General features: G+C 40.3%; 1 long non-coding RNA gene across 1 annotated transcript in view; it reads right to left on the reverse strand.

Moving 5' to 3' along the window:
• LOC116080772 overlaps window positions 1-4,186 on the reverse strand; it is a 16,641-nt gene that overhangs the window by 11,831 nt on the left and 624 nt on the right. The gene's annotated exons all lie outside the window — the stretch shown is intronic.

Consider the following 4,186-nt stretch of genomic DNA (forward strand, 5'->3'; position numbering starts at 1 on the left):
TGTGTGTGTGTGTGTGTATGTGTGTGTATTTTCTTAACATTGTGATCTACACTAATGTGTTACCCAAGAGCTGCTACTGACAGTAGACTCTAAGACTGAGTCACCACATTTTATCAAAGACCCAAGTTGGGGGGTGAGATGCAGGACAGGTACCAAAGGTTTTGACTAGGAATATCAGTTTCAAAGATTAGATCTGTCTCTCCCTGGTAGCATGTGTTGTCCTCCATGCACAAAAGCTTAGGTTTAACCTTAGCAATGTAATAAATTAATTAATTAATTAATTAACTGCAAAAGTATTTAATAAGGAGAAAAAAGCATCTTAGTGAGAGATTACATTCTAGAGCGGCTGCCCTGTCTTAGGAAAAGTGTTTTGGAAGTATACATTCACCTGTGGGAACATAGTATGGACTTGAATGTTGGAAGAGAAAATTACAGTTGCATGTGGCCCTATCTAATAAGGATCTATTAGAACAATTTCAAAAGATTCATATTTAACCTCATCCAACACTACCTAAGACTGGCACTGCTGAATGTGTCCATTACTCCATATTTCACTACATTATGACTGCCTCTGTAGAAACACAGAGGAATTCTCCATCATCCACATAGAGCAGAGCATCACTGGAAACAGCAATAAAGGCCCAAGCAGAAAATCAGCATAACAGTTCTGTAAATAGACCTACCCCTGACTGATTCAACTAGAGATCAAGTGATAATGCTAGATTGTGTACTGAAACGAGGACATGTTGAATGGGTTCATTAAGTTTGGGGTGAAGTTTTCTTCATCTGAAAGTTATTTAATCTACTGTCACCTCTGCCTGGACTCTGCTAGAGACATTGGAGCTTTATATCAGGGCACCTAACCCACACCAGTAAATCAAGGGCTCAGAAATAGGCCTCAATCTCAACAGAACTTGGGTTGGAGACTTTGAACAGCAGGTAGGAAGGTTTCCAGAATATCCTCCACAATCATCACTCTCTAGAGCAGTAGCCGTCAGCAGAATAACATCCTCACTCAAGGGATACTTGGCAGTATTTGAAGTCATGTTTTATTGTCACTGTGGAGAAGTCACTGCTTGTATTTAAAGGGACAAATCAAGATGCTGTTAAAAGCCCTGTAATGTACAAGCTGTTACTCTGCTCATGAAAATGATCTAGCTTCTGATACTGACAATGTCCAAGTTCTAAGACTCTGCCCTACTTAGAGTCACGAGAATCCCACCAGCAATGAAGGAGTGTTTCTCTTTCTCCACAACCTCATCAGCATCTGCTGTCACCTGAGTTTTTGACCTTAGCCATTCTGACTGGTGTGAGGTGCAAGTGGATATTCGCCAAGGAGCTCAGAATACCCAAGATACAATCCACAAACCACATGATACTCAAGAAGAAGGAAAACTAAAGTGTGGATACTTCAATCCTTAGAGGAGGAACAAAATAGCCACGGAAGAAGTCATAAAGACAAAGTGTGGAGTAGAGACTGAAGGAAAGGCCATCCAATGACTGTCCCACCTGGGGATCCATTCCATATACAGTCACCAAACCCAGACACTATTGTGGATGCCAACCAAGTGCTGCTTGACAGGAGCCTGATATAGCTGTCTCCTGAGAGGCTCTGCCAGTGCCTGACAAATACAGAAGTGGATGCTCACAGCTATCCATTGAACTGAGCACAGGGTCCCCAGTAAAGGAGCTAGAGAAAGGACCCAAGGAGCTGAAGGGGTTTGCAGCCCTATAGGAGGAACAACAATATGAACTATCCAGTACCCCGAGAGCTCCCAGGGACTAAACCACCAACCAAAGAGTACACATGGTGGAACTCATGGGTCCAGCTGCATATGTAGCAGAGGATGGCCTAGTCAATCATCAATGGGAGGAGAAGCCCTTGATTCTGAGAAGGCTCTATGCCCCAGTGTAGGGGAATGCCAGGGCCAGGAAGTGGGAGAGGATGGGTTGGTGAGGGGACGGGGGAGGGAATAGAGGGTTTTTTGAAGGGGAAATCAGGAAAAGGGAGAACATTTGAAATGTAAATAAAGAAAATATCTAATAAAAAAGAAAAAAAACAAAAAATAAAATATTAGTTACTGCTTTACATGAGGCATATACTCCTGCTGTCTTAGTTACTATTCTATTGCTATGAGGAAAAGCTATGACTAAGGTAACTTATAAATCATTTCATTTTGGGGGCTTGCTTACAGTTTCAGAGGATTAATCCTTGAACATCATGATAGGGAGCATGGATCAAGCAGTCAGAAACTGACAGCATGTATCTGATCCTGAAGATGGAGGCAGAAAGCAACTACACCTGGTATGGCTTTTTGAATCCTCAAAACCAACCTCCAATGACATATTGCCTGCATCTCAGAAAAAATTCTACCAACTGGGACCAAGCATTCAAATATATGATCCTGTGGAGAATTCTTGTTTAAATCACTGCACACTGGGTTTCCTTTCTGAAGCCTTACAATAACATATGAATAGATTCTGCCTGTGATACCCATTCTAATCATCTGATTAGTGGAGATATTTTACCTTTATTTTTAAAATTAAATGTTTTATCCATTATGTCTGTGCTGGATAGTTTTATGTCAAATTGACACAAGATAAAGTCATCAGAAAGGCAGGAATCAATTTTAAAACTACTTCTACAAGATTGAGCTATAGGTAAGCCAGTAGAACATTTTCTTAATTAGTGGTCAATGGGGGGTGGGGCTCAACTCATTGTAGCCAGTGCCATCCCTAGCCTGGTAGTCTTAGGTTCTGTGAGAAAGAAGGCTGAACACTCCATAGAGCAGCAAGCCAGAAAGCAGTATTGCTCCCTGACTACTGCATCAGTTCCTGCCTCCAGGTTCCTGTCTTGCTTGAGATCCTGCTCTGATTTCCTGTGATAGTGAACTATGTTATGGCTATACAATCTAAATAAACCCTTTCCTCTCCTACTTGCCTTTTGGTCATGGTGTTTCATCAGAGCAATAGAAATTCAAACTAAGACAGCCTGTCTCTTGACTGGGGGTTAGACATTAGTTCTTTATATTCTAAAGTGACTTCATATCCATCACCCATATGTTTGAAGCTTCTTGTACATATCTCTATAAGGATACCTCCTCTTCCCATTTCAATGTACTTTTCTTTCAACTCATATTCTCAAATTATAATTCCAAAGATTGATGATATAAAATTTGTGCCAGTCATAACTGGCCATTAAGAACATTAAGCATAGGGAAAAGAGTAACTCAGTGGCTTATCTGGTTATAATCGCCTAAGCCAGGGTTTCTCGACCTATGGGTCATGACCCCTAAAAGACCCATCAGAAAATAAATATTTACATTATGTTTCATAACAACAGCAATATTACAGGAGGTGGTAACAAAAATAATTTTTATGGTTGGGAATCACTATAACATGAACAACTTTATTAAAGGGCCACTGCATTAGAAAGGTTTAGAAGTACTGATCTAAACTTTTATGCTTATTTATGTATTGGGAAATGAAGTCAGCAATGCATACATACATTCTCAACTGTACAAGGAACTTATTACCCATTTTACAGATGAATAAACCGTTGTTTATGATCACTTGCTTTTAAATTTCAGACCATCAACTCAAACTCGGCCATACTAAAGCCACGTTCCTGTTTCAATTCACTTCCCCTCATGGTGTACCCCTCCTATCAGGAGCAGGCATGCACATTTAAATCTCCCCAAGTCAAGCCAGGCTGATGAGCTCCTCTTGATCCTTATCCACAGGTTCCAGGCAGATATCCCACTGAGAACTCTAATGCACCTTTTCTGAAAGCCTCCTTGAGGGCCGGGTGAGAAGCACGTGGCTCAGCAAGGCACAGTCTTATGAATAGTAATGAAATCCAATCAGGAACAGAGGCCCGAGATTTTAATTGAGCTATCCTTTAAAGGACTGCTTTTCTCCGTGTCAAGGTCATGTTCTCCTAGCTAGCGCAAGTTATTTTATGTGCGTAGCAGAGATAATAGACACTAGAGACACATTGGGGACAAGTGGCATACGGCATGGAAGAAAGGAGGAAATATACGAAAAGCAATCATTGAAGTATACACTATAGACCTTCCCATTGATAATTGGTTTAAATTATTAAAGCGCATAAGAGGTTATTAACTAGAGAGAGTATAAATTACTTTTTCTTTTTTTTCTCTTTTTTTTTTTTTTTTTTTTTTTT

The sequence above is a fragment of the Mastomys coucha genome, unplaced genomic scaffold (assembly GCF_008632895.1).
Source record: "Mastomys coucha isolate ucsf_1 unplaced genomic scaffold, UCSF_Mcou_1 pScaffold6, whole genome shotgun sequence".
Taxonomy (NCBI): Eukaryota; Metazoa; Chordata; class Mammalia; order Rodentia; family Muridae; genus Mastomys; species Mastomys coucha.